Source organism: Mirounga angustirostris, unplaced genomic scaffold (assembly GCF_029215605.1).
Source record: "Mirounga angustirostris isolate CCGP_5_RB_7025 unplaced genomic scaffold, mMirAng1.0.hap1 SCAF_1, whole genome shotgun sequence".
NCBI lineage: Eukaryota > Metazoa > Chordata > Mammalia > Carnivora > Phocidae > Mirounga > Mirounga angustirostris.
Window position 1 is genome coordinate 18,250,567 of NW_026991709.1, and position 20,890 is coordinate 18,271,456.

At 39.2% G+C, this 20,890-nt stretch overlaps 1 protein-coding gene and 1 long non-coding RNA gene across 2 annotated transcripts in view; one reads left to right on the forward strand and one right to left on the reverse strand.

The window, feature by feature from the left end:
* The window catches only part of CYYR1 (cysteine and tyrosine rich 1), a 103,519-nt gene that overhangs the window by 52,102 nt on the left and 30,527 nt on the right, over window positions 1–20,890 (forward strand). The gene's annotated exons all lie outside the window — the stretch shown is intronic.
* LOC123863264 (uncharacterized) lies at window positions 6,731–9,023 on the reverse strand. Its single transcript, XR_006795496.2, has 2 exons — window positions 8,701–9,023; window positions 6,731–6,895 (listed from the first exon to the last, which is right to left on the reverse strand). It is a non-coding gene; the product is annotated as an uncharacterized LOC123863264 (long non-coding RNA).

Sequence of the window (20,890 nt, forward strand, 5' to 3'; positions counted from 1 at the left end):
TCAAGGCAACATAGGTAGTGATCAGTTCAACCAGATCTGAGCTCAGCTCTGCTGGATCCTACTCCTGCGCTTTCTCCATTGCTTCATGCTGCATCTTAAGAAGATCATTCCAAAGCTGGCTGCTGTGTGAAACCTGAGGAGTGTGCACCAGTGTCCAGGTTTCCTGCCTTGAAGGGCACGTAGAAGACTACACTTCTAACCAGCCCTCTCATAGTTAAGTGGGACCATGGGACGAGCTGACCATTGGACTATGAGCAGAGGTGCTGTATGTCACTTCTAGCCTGAGTTAAGTAAAAGGCTCTCTGAGTCCTTTCAACACAATCCCTTTGGGGGCAAGCATGGAGGCCATATGTTGAGAGAGTGGGGCCAAAAGATGCAAAGAGCCTAGATCGCTGAGTCACTGCATGGAGGAGAGCCATCACAGTGAGTCACCTGACTTAGGCAGACTTTGAGGAAGAACTAAGCTTTCTCAGTTAAGCCACTGAGATCTGGGGCTTGTTAGTCACGGCAGCATAAGCTCAGCCTGCTCTAATACACCCCATCTCGAGCCTATCTACAGCTGCTATTAACATGTTAGCATTCTCTGCTGCTATGATGGTCAGAGAAAGTACAAGAACTCCTCTTTGGTGCTTTCGGGACAATAAAGCAGGAGAAGGTAATAGGGATTTGCCATAATTTTAAATCAAGGGGCAAGGAAGGACTCACTTAAAAGATAACATTTGATTAATAACTCAAAACCATGCAGAGAAATCTGCAGGAAATGCATTCTCAGCCAAAGGGAATTGTCAAGTGTCTGACATTTGAGAAGCAGCAAAGACACCAGTGTAGCTGGAAAACAGTGATTGGAGGAAGACAGTAATGAGAAATGAAGAGAAATAGGAGAAGAGGTGCATCATGGAGGGCGTTGTGGGCTATTATAAGGACTTTAAAGGCACTTGCTCTGAGGGAAAGCAGGAACCACTGGGAAGTGTGTAGTGACATAGTTTAATTTATATTTTTAAAGGATTGTTTTCTAAAAGCCTATTTATGACTAACTAAATAACTAAACAGTTTAGTTATGACTAACTAAATAACTAAACAGTTATTATGATGGATGATGTTGTTGCAATATAATCCTGACTTCAGGATGTGTGGTTTTGATCCATGACTAATTCTCACCAAACCAGTGCTGGTGGTTTTAACTCACACTGCAAATTATATTGATAACAGTCAGACTCCTAGCAAGGTTCCCAGTGATACCCTAGGCTGCAGTGCCCTTATTTGAAACACTTGCCATAAAGCTATCAAAGAAATCCTTGCAGGAGTCTTTATTCTCCCAAGCCTCCACTGTAAATCATCAAAAATAGTTGCATATAATTTCATAGCAAATGAAACCAGCACTTGGAATGTCCTAGGTAACGACAGAAAGAATACATTAATCTTACAAACGCTTTGCTTTGTCATTTCCTTCTGGACACTCAAAAGACACCTTTTGCCTCAGTGTCTCCCATCTACATCAGCCGAGTCCAGAATTTATGTCCATTGTATTCCTGTTCTCAGCTCAGAAAACACTCATTACCCCAGTAGCTCAAGTCAGAAACCCCAGAGGTTGGTAACCATTTCCAGGTTCTTGATCCTACACAAATCCACCCTTTCCCCTCTCTCCTCAAATCCAACCTGCCTTCCCTGTCATATGAATTGCGGGAACATCCCCTAACGGATCTCACTGCACACAGCTCCAGGAAGTATCTTTCGTTTAAACACAAATCTGGTCGTGTCACTCCCCTCTCTGCAAGGGAGGAGCTGACCTCTTTGGACTTAAAGATCCTTTACCATCAAGTTCCTGCCTGCATTTGTAGCCACAGCTCTCATCACGGCTAGATTGCAATTTTTGCAACAGACACGCAACACTGCTTGTTTTCCAAACATCCAAAGCTACTTCACACATCTGTGACTTTGCACATCACATGCCCTCTGCTGGAACATTTTTTTCGCCTTGTCTAACTGGCAAATTTCTATTGCTTTCGGCCTCTGCTTATATGTCATGGCATCTGTGAAGGCTTCCCTGACCCCGTCTCCAGGCCCCCTCAGTTGTAACTTTATTTCAGTGGTGAACTGGAGCTTACACCTGTCACCCCCACCACACAACCCTTTGTATGCCAAGCCCCTCAGATAGAGGAATAGAAGATATATGGTAGGTGCTCACTCCCCGTTGAATGAATTAATAACTCTCCCATTCTGGCTCTATTGCCTGGCATTAACATAAGTGAGAGGATGTCATGTCTGTATTTGATACCCATCCCGTGATGCTCAGTGGGTAGAAAATGGCATTGTGTCATCATTTCCTTCTGGAGGGAAAATGTAATTTTTTTCAGCAGTTTGTTGGGTGAGTTGAAAATAAACAGTACTTTAATTTTGAACTTGTTCTTACTCAGGTTTGGGGGGTATTTTGGGGCTTTTTATTGCACAAGATTGACTTATTTTTGTAATTCTTCTTTGGCTTACAGCCGGTGTTATTGAATGATTATCATTCTTCTTAGGGCTAACCTCATTTTCTTTTGCAGTGGATGCTTTGGCTATGAAAGGGAAACCTGTTAAGAAAAGTCAGCCTCTGGTTTCTTGGTTCATGTGGGGATTCTGAATTCTGAAATTTGTGTAAAAATAGATTTGATTTAAGAGAGCAGCTATTCTAAAATTAATAATCAAATGATGGGAAAAGTAAAGATGCCTGATTTTTTTAAGGGATTACACTTCAATGATACTATATTGTTGAGTATTTGTATTTGGTTCTTTTTTTTCCCCCTTATTACAGGACAGCATATGTTCTATTGGGACATTGTGGGTTTTGCCTCATTAACTTGAAAGCCCTCTCTAGTCAGCATAAGGCATGTTTGGATGAATACTGCAATAATCTGCTGTTATAACTGGTGGCTGAGTCATCTGTTTTTACAGGATTGGTACTGTAAAGAACTGAGTCATACGTCTTGTGTCAAAATTGAGTGTGAATTTTAAAGTCAAAAGTAAAATGAACCCTTGAGCATACTCAAGTGAAAATCACAGCAACCTGTGGGCTGAGGGGTTTTTGTAGCAACTATTTGATTTTTTTCCCCCAGTCGTATTCTTACAGTCTTCGTATATTCATGCAGCAAGTGGAAAAATCCAAGCTCAGAGCTCACCAGCACTGTTATGAAAAGGATAATATTAGAAATGATTCTAGTTTCTCTGTGATTAGCTATAAACCTCGATCCTTTGCCCATTATGGGCCTCATTTGCCTGTAGAGTTATCAGTGGTCAAGTGTTCAGATGAGGGGCCAGAAGCATTTTGCAAGTGAGCACCCACCTAGATGGGGTAAGGAGCCTACAAAGATTCATGCACCTTTTGCTCCTGTTTCTTTCCCTATAATGGGAGGACTCCCAACACAGGTACCTGGGTCAGATATCCGAGATAAGATTCAGAGCACAGAACACACTGATAATAGAAACGCATGAAGAGGTGCTTCAGACCAAAAGCACCAACTTCATTCTGCTGTTGCATCATGATTTAACTCTGAAACTAGGACCAGAAAATCTTCTTTGGGGAAGTCGAATTTGAAAATGTAGCTGCCCCTACAGTTCACCTTCAGGTCTTTTTAAAACTGATTTTCTCTGTCTCCTTATTTAGCGTTGACCCAGGATGCTTTGGAAAACACAATGCAATGACGGTTGAGAATAATATTTATAGAGTTTGTGAATCCAAAAATGCAGTGAAATATCATTAACACAACAGTGGAGGGAAAGCCCCCTAAATGTCAGAAGACTGTCACAGTTCATAAATTGTTCATGTCTGGAGAATACTTAACATAGTGCAGATTAATTAGATTAATGGCGTGTTGTTGATATAGGGTGACTGTCGGTTAGAGGCAAGGTGACATTGACTGTGAGAAGTAAAGACAATGGATTAGGAGTCAAGTCTAGTTAGGGTAGAGCATGAGGGCTTTGAATTTCTCATACGCCCTTTCTCTAGATTAGGAAGGGAATCTGAAGCCTCATATCATTAGCAGAAGAGTGATTGCCAGTGGGGAGTGGGAGGCGTATTGATGGTGAACGGTCACAAGCAAACAAAATAGAGATGGGATAGAACTGTGCAGGATGTTGATTTTGTATTTCTCCCAAGAATGACTAGTTCCTAATGCAGTATTACCTCCATTTCTTCTCTCACATCTACAAAAAGCATTAAAAACCTTTTTGTTTGTTTTTTGTTCATCTTAACCTAGTTTCTTCAGAATGTACTTGGTATGGTGCTAAGTAAACAATAACTTCCTTTTATTTTCTTGAACAGCAGTTCACAATTAACTATGTGGCTCTGTGATTGCCCTCACACTCAGTCTCAGAACTTTATGATCATCTTGGCTTTAATAGAACTTTATAGGAATGATGATGGTAACAGCTCCTGTTTATTAAGCACTTATAATACAAACTCTGGTTATATACCTACTTTTTCACCCTCATAACAACCTTAGGAGTTAAGTACAATAAATACATGCATTTTTCCTGCAAAAAAGATGAAATTTAGTGAAGTTGAAAAGCCAATGCATGGTCACATCATGAAATGTAGCAGAGATTTAGTTCTGTCTGTTATCAAAGCACAACAACCTAAAGCTCTCTGGAATGTACCACCTCCCAGCAGCTTCCAAATTCTCATGGAGAAGCACATCTTAATTGCAACTCATGCTTGTATTGCTTTTTAAATGCTTGGGGATAAAGATTTTTGGAGGGAATATTAATTCTAAATAATTTACCATACCTTGGTGACCATGAGGCATAGATCATTCATATTTGTTTATGAAAAACAAAGTGTAATTAATAGCATCCAAACTATAAATGTTGGGGCGCCTGGGTGGCTCAGTCGGTTAGGCATCTGCTTTTGGCTCAGGTCATGATCTCAGGGTCCTGGCATAGAGCCCTATGTCAGGCTCAGTGCTCAGGGGGGTGCCTGTTTCTCCCTCTCCCTCTGCCCACCCCCCTCCCCTGCTCATGTGCTCTTTCTTTCTATCTCAAATAAATAAATAATCTTTAAAAAAAATTGATGTTTAGCAAAGAAGGGCCATTTTTTCTTTTTAATTTCATCCCTGATCTGTGTTTTAATTCATATTAAATTCCCAGTTTACAGAAGTTTTTTCCTTTGAGTGTAAACATTTTAAAAATATTTTATCTTTCAAAAATGCAAAATATGACTCAAATACATCCTAACTTTTTAAACAGGGCACACCTTCTACCATGTATTAATTTGTTCTTGATGCTCAGATACCATTAAGATGTGCTGGACTCTAAGACCTTATTAAGAATGCCCCAAGGGTGCCTGAGCGGCTCAGTTGGTTGGGCTTCCGACTCTTGATTTCAGCTCAGGTCATGATCTCCGAGGTTGTGAGATGGAGCCCCACATTGTGCTCCACGGTCAGCAGGGAGTCTGCTTGAGATTCTCTCCCTCTTCCTCGGCTTCTCCCCCACTGTCTCTCTCACTCTCTAAAAAAAAAAAAAAATGAAAAATAAAATCTTAAAAAAAAAAATGCCCCAAGTTGATATAGGGTTCTTTGGGATTTTTTTATTATTATGATTTATCTGTATTATTTTATTATGTTCCAAGATTATTATAATACCATCATTCTTTAACACCTATCACTTCATATAGTTACCAAAAGATTTTTTCCTTGTAATGAGAACTTTTAGGACCTACTCTGTTACCAACTTTCAAAAACACCATACAGCATTAATTATAGTTATTTCCTTTGTGTATATACTCAGAAGTGGAGTTGCTGGATCATATGATAGTTCTACTTTTAGTTTTTTGAGGATCCTCCATACTGTTTTCCATAGTGGCTGCACCAATTTACATTCCCACCAGCAGTGCATGAGGGTTCCTTTCACTCCACATCCATGCCAGCATTTCTCTGTTGTCATGTTGATGATGACGATTCTAACAGGCATAAAGTGATATCTCACCCTGGTTTTGATTTGCATCTCCCTGATGATCAATGATGTTGAGCACCTTTTCGTGTACCTGTTGGCCATCTGAATATCCTCTTTGGAAAAATGTCTATTCAGGCCCTTTGCCCATTTTTAATTGGGTTATTAGCTTTTTTGCTCTTAAGCTGTATGAATTCTTTATGTATTTTGGATATTAACGTCTTATCAGATACATGATTTGCAAATATTTTCTCCCATTCTGTAGGCTGCCATTTCATTTTGCTGATTTTACTATATGGAGTTCTCGTAGCTGTGTTTTATCCCCTTTGTCATTGATTTTTTTTTCGCAGTTGACCTTATGTCATTTTATTGAGTTTGCTGCTAAAAATAGAGACTTTTAGAATAGTTTTAAAAATTAGAATAGGGATGCCTGGTTGGCTCGGTTGGTTAAGCGGCTGCCTTCGGCCCGGGTCATGGTCCCAGGGTCCTGGGATAGAGTCCCACATCGGGCTCTCTGCTCAGCGGGGAGCCTGCTTCTCCCTCTCTCTCCCTCTGCTTGTGCTCTCTCTGTCAAATAAATAAAAATCTTTAAAAAAAAATAAAATAAAATAAATAAAAATTAGAATAAATAAGCGATGTGGGGGGAACTGAAAGTTTCTTCCATTTTTTTAAAAAAGTGCACATTTCAGGGTTTCTTTTTGCCTCACCTTCTTTTTGCATGGATTTGTAAAATTTAGATTTTTCCAGAGGTATATTTTTTTTCTCCTTTATGTCCTATGCTTTAGTTGTAAAAATTACCTGAAATAAGTAATATCCAGACAAGTGCTTTATTGTGACTTTTAAAAAATGCTACATTCTCAGGGGCAAGTTGATGATTTCTGTCAGCTCCTTATTAGATGTCTTAAATCTCCAAGAGGCCGTGGCACTGATGTTCTTCAACAGTGGTCTCCAGGCAACGGGATTCCCGTCATTACTACAGAGGACACAAAAGTGAACAGAAATGAGATGAGATGGTTAGTTTGAAGAAAGGAAGAATTCAAAAGGAAATTTAGATGTATTTGAGATATATATCAGAATGTTCTAGTGTCTTAGAGAAGTTAAAAGGAAAAATTTTAATCTAGAATTTCTTAAATTAGACTATGAAATTTTTATTTATTTGGGACTTGTCTAATAACATTTAGATTTTTATCAATAAAATGTAATGCAAAATACTCTGAAAATATAATTTTGATTCAATCTGATCAAATGCTCAAGTGACTTTCTTCTTTTTCTTTTTTTTTTTTTTAAACTAAGATAAGCAGTTTTGGAAGGCAGGACTTAAATATTTGAATGTATGTCCCACCACACAGGAGCAGAAACCAAATTATCTCACCAGAATCCTAAATAAATGAGGTCCCTTAATATTCTCTCCATTATTATAGTATTTCCAAGTTTTTTAATGGTAATAAAATTACCTTACTGAAATTAGAATCTACCTACTCCTACTTTTATTTTCCTTATCAACTTACCTCCAGAATCAAGTATAAAATAGATACTTTTAACTACAGTGAATACACTCAGACCATATTCATAAGGAAAAGTATAAACATTTGGGGAAAAAACTAGCACATGTGAATAAAGAATAAAAAGAAAAAATTGTCATAAAAAATATGAATCTACAAGAGCACAGCATGACCGGTTCCACATGGTATTAAAGATTAGAGAATTTAAATTAAATGTCTTAGCTTTAACATTAGCTACAGCTCACTGGTGTATTACAACATAAAGACAAACAATATGGAAAAGAAAATAAACTTGGAGTTAAATATATTATGAATGGACTTAGGACACCTCTTTTATATATACAAGGTATCAGAGCCCTCTCAAAGCAAAGACAGGACTACAGTATCTAATCCTTATAGGTACAAAAACCAAGAGAAATTTTAAGGGCCAAAATAATTTAACCATTTGCTATTTGCCGGAGGGTTTACAGCCTGGAATAATTAGTGTACAGGAAGGAAACAGTGACTTTAACTTTCTTTTAAAATACTCAAATTCATAAATAACATACTTCTCTCTCATTGCTCCTGTCAAATTTGCTATGCGTTTTCATCTGCTCCCTGACTATCCTCCAAAGCAAGCAATTTTCGTATCTCCATTTCATCTCTTTTTGCAAGACTAATAACATAAAAAGCAGTTATCAAATTTATACATAGCAAATGAATTCTGCCCATGCTGCATTTTGAATCCGGGGGAAAGTATCTTTGATCTCTTTGCCATGGTTTTATTTCGAACATTTCTGTCTTTGGTCCCTTGCCTTCCTGTATAGACTATTCTAAAATTTCAAGGCATACGTTATATCCTGGGTATATAAACCAGTGCTTTATTTTAAAATTTTAGCTGGGTGGCTCAGTCAGTTAAGCAGCTGCCTTTGACTCAGGTCATGATCCCAGAGTCCTGGGATCGAATCCTGCATCGGACTCCCTGCTCAACAGGGAGCCTGATTCTCCCTCTCCCACTCCCCCTGCTTGTGTTCCCTCTCTTGCTATCTCTCTCTCTGTCAAATAAATAAATAAAATCTTTTAATAAATAAATAAATAAAAATTTAGCTGGATTTTTTAAGATGCGAAGACTATTTCACTCTTAATGTGTTTATGGTCTTGGGTTTTGCTATTGCTTTTATTTTTCTCCTTAAATATTATGCATATTCCTTTCTACCGTAATGCACTGAGGTACTAGGGCAAGCAAGCCAAGATCCTTTGCTGTATGATTTTTCCACATTTGTTAAAATATACTTACCCATTGGTACTTTTCAATAATACTCATCAACTATCATGGTGTGCTCTTCATCTTCAGTACATTTTGCAGTCCATCATTAATTCTTCCAATACTTCAGAGAGGTAGATAAGTGGGCATTACTGGTCAGATTTTCATTTGGTCTAACTGTGGGAATCCGTCCATCAAAAGAACAAAATGAAATTGAGACCCATTACTGCCACTCTATAGAAGAAGGAAATGAGACGAAAAGAGTAAGTGGGGAATCAAGAGGAAAAAGAGTCTGTGTGAATGTAGTGGAAAAGCTTTTTCATTCCACCTCTCAGTCCTGGGTCTTTCATATTTACCTGGTGACAGACCTTTCTCTTGGCCAGGGAAAACAAATGGAACCTGTATGCAATGCATTCTGTACAGAAATTTCTCTAAGAATTTTAAGATGTGACAAAATGAAAGAAAAACGCTGTTTAATAACCACACCATGATTAGTGTAGCCTAAATTTAGCACTAGGGAACAGGAGAAGCATCTATGCAGAATGGTCCTTTGCCACCTTATTGATTATATTCTGAGGAAATTACCAGGATTTCTCAGAGGAAATGTCTGCCCTTTTCTTTGAACATCTAAACAGTACATTGAACGAGCATGATGTTTCGTAGATAAGCAGAATTCAACTCTATCCCACTACCTTTTTACAGGAAGCTTTTCCCCTGCAATGGCTGAAAATTTGGCAGATCTCTGACTTTCCTGTTTACTCTTAGTCCTTAAGTCTTCTAAGTACAAAGCACTCTCCTTTGGAAATTGTAAATGTCTAATCTAAGATGTGAACATTTCAGACTTCAGGCCGGGCTTCTCCCCATCTTCTAGCTGCAGGCAGTGGTTGGTAGGTTGACTGTGTTCAGGGGGAGAAACGTAGCCAATTGATCTCTTCTCCCACTCATTTCCTGCCCAGTGGGTCCCCTCCTCCCAGCGCATGCCCCACCGGTGTGAAAGCTCAGAAGGGCAGAGTGAAGAGAAGGGCACAGGAAAGTTCTGTCACTTTCTGATTCTTCGCTGGCTTCTACGCCTGTGTTGGGCCCCTCTGACGGCAGTCTCCAGGAGTTAGAGCTTCTCCCCTGCTGGTTTGGTGGACTTGCTGGTATCTCATTCAGGTGGCCACTGTCCCTTTCCCTTTGCACCACCTCTTGGCCTTCCGTCATCCATTCCACACACAGACTTAGCAGCCTCCCCTATTACAACCCTGTTGCCCCCATGTGGTCTTCTTAGGACCTAGAACAGCTCCCAGCTGACTCTACCCCACACGGCCCACATCCGGTCCACAGATAGTCAATTCCATAACTATTGTGGACTGAATGTTTGTGCCCTGCCCCCAACCCACACCTCCTAATCTCCAATGTAAGGATATTAGGAGGTGGGGCCTTTGGGAGGTGATTAGGTTTAGAAGAGGTCATGAGGGTGAAGCACCCATGATGGAATTAGTGTCTGCTAAGAAGAGGAAGAGACACTGGAGCTTTCTTTCCCTGCCATGTGAGGATACAGTAAGAAGACAGGAACAAGATAGAAGGAGAACCCTCACCAAAAACCAAATCTGCCAGCACCTTGATTTTTGACTTCCCAGTGTCCAGAATGGTCTGTTGAGAAATAAATGTCTGTGGTTTAAGTCACCCAGTCTATGGTATTTGTTATAGCAGCCTGAGCTGACTAAGACAGGGCTCTGTATTTGCCTGAGGTGCGAATTCCCCATCCCCAGCCCTTTCCCCCTTCCTCCCTGCACTGCCATAGACCCCTCCTCTGCCAAGAAAATATTGCATTCATTCCTTTTTCCTCCCTTCCCAGTTATGTCTTCCCATTCTTCAAGACCATGATTCTCCTTCCACCAGTCTGATCCACTCACTGATACTTTGGCATTCCATGTACATTCAGACCCAGCAGCTTTTCACGAATATAACTTCTTGCTTGGCTGTCCAATCTCATTTCTGGCCTCTCACTCATGAATGCCCTTGGATCCTGCTCTCCTGGCCTTTTGCAGTGTCTCAAATGCACTGTGTTCTTTCCCTCCTTGTGTGTCTTTCTCTTGCCTTGTGTATTAGTTACTTGTGGATGCTATAACAAATTACCAAACTGTTGCTTAAAACAACAGAAATTTATTTTCATATTTCTGGGGGCAGAAATCCAAAATCAAGGTGCCAACAGGGCCATGCTTCCTCTGGAGGCTGTAAAAAAGAATCTTTCCTTAGCTCTTCCAGTTTCTTGTGGCTGTTGACATTCCTTGGGTTCATGCTCAAACCTCTGTCTCCATGATCACATTGCCTTCTCTTCTTCTGTCTGTCAAATCTCCTCTATGTATCTCCTGTAAGGATACTTGTTATTGGATTTAGAATCCATCCAGATAATCCAAGGTGATCTCTTGATCTTGAGATCCTTAATTTAATTACATCTGTAAAGACTCTTTCCAAATAAGGTAACGCTCATAGGTTCTGGGAACTGGGACATGGACATATCTTTTTGGGACACCATTCCATCACTATACTTGCCAGTGACTTCCTTCATTTCTTTTGCAACCTCCCAGTTGGTGTCCCTGTCTCCATTTTGGCCTCTTGTGATTATTTATTATTCTCTGACATCTTCCTGAAACACTATTCCTGCCACTGACCCTTCTGCGTTCCAGTCTCCCCTTTACCTTGGCTTTCAAAGTCCTTCATGATCTCATCCCAGTTTAGTTCACCAAACTCATCTGCACTAGTCAGATACCTTCCTGCTATCAAAACTGTATACAGTGCTTGCTCTGCTGAACGTTTCTTTCTTAAAATACGCCCTTTCTCTTTCTTGCTTTCCCACGGGTTATTTCTTCTTCCTGAATACTTTCTTTTCTTCCTTGGCTAACTCACCTTTCAAATATCATTTTAATTACCACTTCCTTAATATTTCTTACTATCTTGTTGTTTAGCTGTCTTTCTTCCCTGGTAGAGAGGCCAGTCAGACACCTTCCAGGTCACTGTTGTGTCCACAGCTCCTAGACACACACCTGAATAGGTGCTTCATCCATAGGTGATGAATACATGACGAGATGTGTCCCTCACTCTTTCAAGAACTTATCAAATGTAAAAGATGGAAATACTGTAAAGCTGATGACAAATTTAGCTGTTTGAAATTCCAAACCAAATGAAAATATATGACACAAGTGAAATAAGGGAAGTCAGTGTGAGATTCAATTCAGACTTCTAATTCAGTGGAGAGCATAAAATCAATATTTACACCTGAGTCTCCTGAAAGCCCCATGTTTTGCTTGTCTTCCAGTGTAGAAAGAATGTGTATTTCTTATGTTTTGAAACATATTTAGGCACCTTAATCTTAAATTGATTGATCCCCCAAAAAGCAATGATTAGTTTCACACAGTCATAATACTGTTTTTTGGGGGAGGGAGCAGTATGTATGACTCCTTCTCAGCTTGGTCATATGACATGAACCACACTTCACTGAGTCCATGGCATTTTAATAACTTGAACTTAAAATAGTAAAAAAACAAATTATATTTGTTAGCCTCATGTGGTGCTAGAACTTCCCTTAGGGAATGATATGAGAAACAAACTATCCTCTAGTAGCAGAAGGGAAAAAAAGAGGTCAAGATTTATGGAATGGAGCCCAAAGCCCTATGACTATTTTTCTCTGTTGGCATGTTCTCATAGCACTCCTGCTAGCTGATTTGCTTTAAAAAATGACCTTGTCTGTCTGATAGAATAAACCCAAATTCTTGTTAAAGGGTTTATTTTATGTTCTATGACTTGAGTGATAGAAGATTGATGAAACAATCTTTGAAATCATGAAATGGTGAATTGATTGACATAATCTCAAACCGTTTACATGAAATCCAGTTATTGGTGTTTTTCCCTAAAAATTTTTATGATTTGGATTTCCTCATGAGGGTACATTGATGGGAAAGGCATCATTTTTAAATTAAATATGAGCAGATATGTGAATATTTTAAGGACCACTCAAAAATCATTAAGACTCTTGACTTTGATTTCAAGTAAAGAGGAAAAAATAGAAAGCTTTGATGCAGTGCAACTTAGTGTACCTAAACTGAGTATTCTTTAGTAACCTTTCCACAGTATCAAAAGCAAGTAATTAATATGTTACTATCCAATCAATACCTGTCATTACCAGCAGATATTTTCAAGTTTGTCATCCCACTAAATCTTAGCAGTCCAAAAACAGGAACAATTTGAGTAACAGTTATAAATGACTAAAGGAAATTAAGGGACACCTTCTATTAAGATTCATTCACGTCTGGTGGGAAACTGATCTTACTTGCTAAATGTGGGTTAGATCATAAATAGAATAGGGCATTGGATAAACAATGGGTCAGAATCAATCTGGCAGTTTTTAGGTTGCTGGGCTAAACTTTCTCCCCATTTGGGAAGCACCGTTGATCTGCCTATTTTCATGGTCAAACATATATTTTAGTGACTGTACATGAGGAGAAAAGGTCTCAAGCATTGTTTAGTTTCTATGTTTCTGTAACATTTTGTTATTAATTTTGTATATTACCAATCCGAAATAATTTTCTATGTTAAATATTAATTTTGTGATTTCTTCTCACATTTGAAGTGCATTTGGTAGATTTGAGAAGATGAGATAGAATGAGAACTGAAAAGAAAATAATAATAGTATTCATAACAATATTCCTTCCATATAATCCCGATAAATGGAAATGTTTTGATTTAAACTGCTGTCTCTTTTTGCTAAGAAATTGCTGCTAAAATCACCTTTTTTCCCCCATTCCACATAACTGAGTCCACCTGACTTTTTCCTTCTGGGCTCCGACCTTTACCTTCTGAACCAATTTCAACTGAGACAGAAAGCCCATAAGCAGCTTTAGGCCCTCTTTGTTACTCTAAGTCATTGATTCTCCACTTTGGTTCATATTAATACCACTAGGGTCACTTTAAAAATATAACACTATCTGGATCTCATCCTCAGAGATTCTGATTTAATTGATTTGGGTTAGGGCTCAGGCCTCAGTATTTTTGTGATTTGATTTAAATCTAATGTGAATCCAGAGTTGAGGACTATAGCCTTCATTCCAAGACAAAATGAGATTGGCTTTCATATTCTATACCAAATCAGGTGCCCTGTGGGGCCTGTTCAGCTGTATAATTCTGGGAGCCTGATAAGCACACCTGGGTCCTTGGAAGTTTCATCTGTCTTGGAATGTAGTATTTCTAGGGCCCACCAATGGACTTCATTTTGTTTCCTGAGTTGAAACTTCTTACAGTATCATTCTAATAACAAGATTCTTGCCCCCAGAACTCAATCTCAGTGAGGTCAAGTCACAGAGCTCATTAATAATGAAAACTGGATTTAAACACTGGTATTCTGAATTCATATCCTGTGCTTCGAATCACACCAATGCATTAATCAGGATAGTTAGGCTATGCAGAAACTGATAAAACCTGAAATCTCAGTGGCTTGGCCCAACACCATTTTATTTCTTGAGCCCATCAGCAGCTCCCCTGTGTGCCTCTCTCAAGCCATGACACAGTGACTCAGCCCCCTTCCATATTGTGAGCTCACCATCCCAGAATCCTTTGTTTCCAGTCACACAGGCAGGCTGGGGTAGTAGAAGGTGAGGAAGAAACACCAAATCTTAACTAAACTTGACAGGAAGTGACACATCTCTTCCTTTAACATTCTGTTGAGAAGAATTGTTCACACGGCCCCCTCCCCTCCAAGATGCAGGAGAAGCTAGGAAATGTAGAGGAACACACGGCTATTACTGTTTCTACAACCTGCTGCCCTCAGTTGCCTGCCTTAGGTGGATCCGCAGAACTAAAGATTATTACCCCCTTAATTCCCTGTGACTGTGTCGCTCCTTATTAAATCTGCTTCCTTCTGCCCAATCAGCATTAATTTGTCAGAAGAATCTTTAACCTACAGTAATCACTTACACTATAATTTGCTATTCTGCCTACCCGCACAGGCAATATAAGCTACTTGAATAAATATGGTTTGCCTTGTTCTGCCAGCCTACGTACTTTATATTGGCTAATTTTCTTCTTCCCAGTAGGAGAATTGTTATTTCTCAGGCCACTCCTCCACCCGTTAGTCTGTCCTAATAGTTGGGACAGGATGAAGTTTGCCTGAGACATGGGAAAAAGGACAAAACCATGGTATGAGGACACTCTGGTAGTTCCAACCAGGCATAATTCCTTCCCTGTAAGTTGCATGGCTGTAAGAGTGGGTAGCCCCCTGACTATTGGAATTTCAAAGAATGCAGTGAAACATTGAAGCATATTATAACAGCTACTCCTAAAAATGCACAAAATCTACCTGATTTTTGAATCTTTTATTCTCTTTATAAAAAAATACCATGTAAAATATCCTCCATACTAACTATTGTATCATGGTTATAGGCATTTTTGTCAAGATGCTTAAGACAAAACTATATCCAAAGTAGAAATAATTAATTAAGAGCTGACTAGATAATATGAGTATATGCAGTTACCATTACTTATGTAACATATGTAATACTACCTTGACGATTAATTACATCTCCACAGACTTGAGATTGTTGCTTATACTGGCAATAAGTGAGAGACAAAATACTGAAAAGAGGTGTTCTCTTTCCACCTCAGAATTGGAGGTAACGTTGGAGGAAAGATTTGTGTGAATAAATATAGCTTAGATTACAATTAGCCAATATTCATAAAATTCTGTTCTTGTTGGACTATAATTAATTATCTCACTGAAATTTAACTCTCTTCTAATCTTTTCTTAATGTTCATTAGGCTGAGATTTCCACCTCTGGTTTGCTTTCCTTTGCTTGACCTGCAGCAGCTGTATTATTAAAGCTGAATTTCTGCTAATTGGCTGTGGTGGTAGGGAGCTGGAGGGGACCTCTGGCATCACCTGATCCAATTAGATTCTAACTGCACAAAGACCTGAATCAGAAGATCAGACTTCATGAAGCAATCTAAAAATAACTTAAAGATTATTATTTTTACTATACATTTTACAGAGGTTTAAGGACAGTTGTTTCAGAGAAGGACAATTAAGAGTTCATTGATTATACAAATAAAGCAAACCTCCTATCCATGCATGCTCATTATGCTAAAAATTAATGTAATACAATATTAAAGAATAGATATGCCTCTATAAATATATTCATCTTTGGAAAACACACCTGGTTAAAGTCAGACCAGTGGTCAACAGGGGTAAGGAAAGTTTATCCCCTGTCCTCTATATGGCACCTTCTGGGCCAGACCCTTCCTTTCTTCCCTATGACAGGTCTCTTCTTTGGGAGAAGTAAGAGTTCTGGTGAACGAAATCCTGCTGAAGTATCACACACTTACAGGGCATTGTTCCACAACGGAATAAGCTGCTTTCAGATTCGATGACTTTTAAGTCCTGGGAGTGTCCCAAAGCTTTGGGTGACTGGTGGGTGGTACAGAATTATGATAATCCTTTTGGAGTTTGAACTTGATGACTTTAAGGTACTGCTAACTCTACTTTCTATGTTGTTCTTGAACTCCGTCCTCTCTACCTTCTTCCTTACCCCACTACCATGGTCAGGTTCAGTCTCTCACCATCTTTTGGCCAGATAATTACAATGATCTTGTAATAGGACTGCCTGGTCACAGCATGGTACCCAGCAACTCCACTCCACATTACTCTTAGACTGACTCATAATTACAGCTTTTCACTTGTTTTCCATTAATTCCAATAAAAAGGCCAAGTTCTTGAGAGTGTCATTGAAGATCCTCCTGATCTGCCCCCTAAACCCTGGCTCAGTCTCCAGCTTCACCTCTTTTCTTTTTTTTTTTTTTAAAGATTTTATTTATTTACTTGAGAGAGAGAGAATGAGAGAGAGAGAACACATGAGAGGGGATAGGGTCAGAGGACGAAGCAGACTCCCCACCGAGCAGGGAGCCCGATGCAGGGCTCGATCCTGGGACTCCAGGATCATGACCTGAGCCGAAGGCAGTCGCTTAACCAACTGAGCCACCCAGGCGCCCTTCACTTCTTTTCTATTCCAGCATCCCTTGACTTTTCCTTAAACATATCATGATATATTACATTCCTATAGCCTTTATATGTTGTTCTTTTGATCTTAAATGTGCCTCTGCTGTAATCCCAATTCCCTTTAAGTCCTACTCTTCCTTTATTTTTTTTAAAGTTTTCTTTATTCGATGGGAAGGAGGGGCAAAGGGAGAGAGAGTGACAGTCCCTAGCAGACTCTTAACTGAGCACAGAGCCTGACATAGGGCTTGATCTCACAACACTGAGATCACAACCTGAGCCTAAACCAAGAGTCAGATGCCCAATCAACTGTGCCACCCAGGTGCCCCAATTCCTGATCTTCTTTTAAAATTCAGAAGGGGTTTACCTCCTTCAGGAATCCACCACCCAAACACACTTATATACCCACACCTTCTTTCATTCATACTCTCACATGCACCCAATCTCTACTCATACAAGCCCGCACACACGCTATCACATTTGGATTAGACACTGTCCTCTGCTCTCATAGAACCTGGTCTGTGCTTCCCCATTTGCACTTAATGCCATGCATTATAATTACATGCATGTCTGTGTCTTCCTCAGCTTTTGTCTTTCTTGAATTAACAACATCTTCGAAGCTAGAAAAGATACTAAAAGGTGTTTGATATTGCATAATTTATGATTCTCTCCAACCTTGAGATTAAACATTTTTTTGAAATAAGTTCTGCTAGGATAGATGGCCACTAGAAATCCTTATAGTTTTATATCTGCAAATTTGCCTGAATTTACCTCTTTGACTTTGTGGCACCAGTTATATATTTAGGTGGAGGACAGAAAACACTGAGATTTGGGAGGATTTGTCTCTTTCTTTATAATTGTAGCTCATATCCGTAAATTCAAATTTGGACCTGGAATCTTAATAATGTCAACTACACAAAGTTATAGTATATGTGAATATCTGTGTCATCATATGCCAAACCCCTTGCCTCTGCTCCTGAATTGACCCATTTCCCCTATGTCTTTCCCCATTGGTTACATATAGAAGGTCTGAAAATAAACATTTGACCCAAGGTGGGCCAATTGTGATTTTCCTGGCTGTGGACCCACCTGGAGGTGGGTCCCGGCTGCAGCTGGGCCAATCACTTTCCTGCACTGGAATTGTATGTACTGGAATGAGACATGGTTGAAATCAGTTTTTCTCTCATGGGTAATTGCAAGGCATAAAAAAACTCAGAAACTGTTTGAACCTATGTAGAGGCAGCCACCTATAGTGTGAAAGAATGTTACTGATGCGGGCGCCTGGGTGGCTCAGTTGGTTAAGCGACTGCCTTCGGCTCAGGTCATGATCCTGGAGTCCCTGGATCAAGTCCAGCATCGGGCTCCCTGCTCGGCGGGGGGTCTGCTTCTCCCTCTGACCCTCCCCCCTCTCATGAGCTCTCTCTCTCTAATAAATAAATAAAATCTTTGAAAAAAAAAAAAAGAATGTTACTGATGCAGTGATAAGGATGTATTGCTTGTGAATGACTTTAAGAATCACTGAAATAAGCATGAGGCCAGATCTTATGAGGAAGCCAAAGTGTAACATTTCTGATAAACCACATCAGGCTAGCACAGGGGGGCTTGTGAGCAAGGCCTTCAGAGAGGTGTGATCCAACGGCAGCTCTTGGGTCTGGGCAGTCCTAGGCTCCTGAGAGCTGTTGCAGGTAATAAATGTCAGAACCGAACAAATCATTGGCAAATCATTGGCAGGCCCCAGCAGACAGTGATCAATCGCAGACTTGTCTCGGCTGAGGGTGGGGACTTGCTAAGGTCCAGGAAGAGGATAACAGTTGTTTGGGTGGGAAGGCCAGCTGATAATGTAGAGTCTAGTGGTTGGTAGAACCACATGAAGAAACATGAGGTTAGGCAGCACGTGGGCTCACTGCCAAGGACCCACTACACTATCAAGGTCTGTTACCTGCTTCAGCAGGTAATCTGGAAGGGTTTACAACCGCCAACATCCACCCAAGTCCTCTGGGAACATTAAATGTTAAACATCTAGGCTTGGAGGGTAGCTACTATTCTGCCAGGTCAATAACTGTGTGAGTTTCCATATTTATTTGAAACTCTCCATGCTGGAGTCAATGGAAAGGAAAGCAGATTACTCTGAGGGTTCTGAATTTTCATAATCAAATTCAATCTCTTACATCTCACACAAATACCAACAAATAGATTTTCAGTAGAAATCCTTATAGTCACTGTTAAAAAACTGGTTTGTGATTTTTTTTTTCCCACACAAAATACAACTAAAAAAGGTACAGAAAGAAAAAGATAGTCCTGCCTAAAGTAATTATCATAGCAAGTTAAGGTAATTAGCTCAGTATGAAGTTTCAGCAAAGGTTACTTCAAATGGGTGAACTGTGCCAAAGCATTATAAATGAGTGTTATATCTAGAAGCAATTGGAAATTTTTTAGGTTTGAAAGGCAAAAGGTAGGAGAACCTGTGTGCAGTGGCTGTATCTATTTAAATCTAGCTTATGATTGCATATCTCCTATAGTCTTGATTTCAACACTTTTTTATGAAAGGCATATGGTGCAGTAAGGGGCCATCGCCCACACGAAAGACATTCTGCCCTCTGGCCTCTTGCTTACTCCTCTATTCAATCAGTAATCAGAGCTTCAATTTCCCACATATTCCAGGAATCCTCTCTCTCCTCTCCCTCTCTGCTTTCTGTTAGGACTTTGTTCATCTTTATATGCCTAGTGCTAAACAGAGTGAAGAATAAACAAATGTTTATTTGTTGAATGGATGAGAGAATGAGAGCAGGCAGTCTGCTGGAATATAACCAGCTCTGTGTGGGAATTAAGACCACTGAGCTTTATTCTTTACCATGAACCTGGCTAGAAGATCTTTATTTTAACCTCTTACAGACTTGGTTTTCTCACCTGCAAAACAAGTGAGTCTGTTTCTATTTCACATCAGTACCCTGCAGATCAAAAACCTTTTATATGCAACTAAGAGGTATTAAGAAATCATTATTGCTCTCTTTAGTGTATGACATTCATATTGTTAGAAAGAAAAAAACAGTTCTCTTTTACTGAGTATGATCAAATTCTGTAATTATTTTCTTGTCTTAGTCTTATATGCCTAGAGATTGGCTCTAAAATTCTTGAAGGCAGGTACCATGTATCATTCAACTTTTATCTCAGCACCTAGAATAATGGCTAGCACATGGTAGAGGCTCAGTACCTATTTCATGAGTGAAATAATGAGTGTTGCTATCTAGTGACAACCATTTAGAATTGCAGGTATAATGACAGAACTAAATCAAACACCTCAAGGTCATGACTGGAAAATAAACTGATCTAAGTGTGGGTCAATACTACTTTTCTAAATATCGGTGTCTAATAAACAATGAAATGAAACATATTTTTCTGTATTTGCACAATGTTCTAGAAATTTTTGTAACTGTGAACTACTGCATATAGACTTTAACTGACAGTTAAAGTCTATCCCAAGACTCTATTGGCAGCTAATCAGATAATGACACTAGAATCCATGTAGTATACAGATCATATCAAGTAATATAGTTAAGGAAATCTTCCATCAGATTACTTTTTTCCTTAAAAAAATAAAAAATATTCATATTTACAAATTATGATTAACATTACTATTACTTTATTATATGAATTTGACCTTCATTGAACTCACTTTATAAATCTAATATAGGAATTGGGCACTTGCTCAGAAAATTTGGTCAGTGGAGATAACTGGAAACCAACCAATTCTCAAAGGGTACCTTCTGGTTTGAATTATTCTTGCTTTCTTCACCAATCAAATCATTTACCATTGAACTCCAGTGACAAAATGTTATTTTGGAGATCATCTTACAAGTCACAACACATTCAAGATCATTTGTTATTCTCATTTTGTGTACTCTTTGACGTCTAGGCAATGTAGAGATTTCTTGAAGGTCTCTCACTGTTTCATACAAATTTAGTTCTACATAGATGTAAGATGAATGATCCCAATTTAATCGAAGTTGGATGCAGTCTCATGCTTTCTTAGTTCTGGAATGCTTTTTTCAGAACCTCTTCACGGGGATCTTAGAGTACCCGTATGCTCCTTAAAACTGCTATTCATATTAAAGGTTTCTTTTTGTTTACACTGTATGTTAATCTTGGCAAATGAGCTGTATCAGGTAAGCTTAGGTCAAGCATCATATCACACACACACAC